This window comes from Arachis ipaensis, chromosome B01 (genome assembly GCF_000816755.2).
Source record: "Arachis ipaensis cultivar K30076 chromosome B01, Araip1.1, whole genome shotgun sequence".
In the NCBI taxonomy this organism is placed as follows: Eukaryota; Viridiplantae; Streptophyta; class Magnoliopsida; order Fabales; family Fabaceae; genus Arachis; species Arachis ipaensis.
In genome coordinates this window covers 111,688,750-111,689,044 of record NC_029785.2, presented here as the reverse complement: position 1 = coordinate 111,689,044, position 295 = coordinate 111,688,750, and positions in this window count along the sequence as shown.

Below are 295 nucleotides of genomic sequence, written 5' to 3'. Positions count from 1 at the left end.
GTTCAAGCCGCAATGGTCGCAAATACCCTAAGCCTACTTGCAATTAAAAGTGCCATCGTTGAAGTTTCTTACATTTTATTAAGGAAGAGTCACATGTTTGCACACCTAACATATATAAACACCAATTGCAACTAGCTAGGGTTTATTTTTTTTTTTCCAGGGTCAAACTTTTTGCCACAACGGGTGACCGGAGACTTCTTTAATTTAATTTCTTTTTTTAATTTCCCCTTTCTATCTTTATATTCATTTGGTCTTCTATTCTCTTCTCTTCTAGTTCTAGTCAAGCAATTTAACA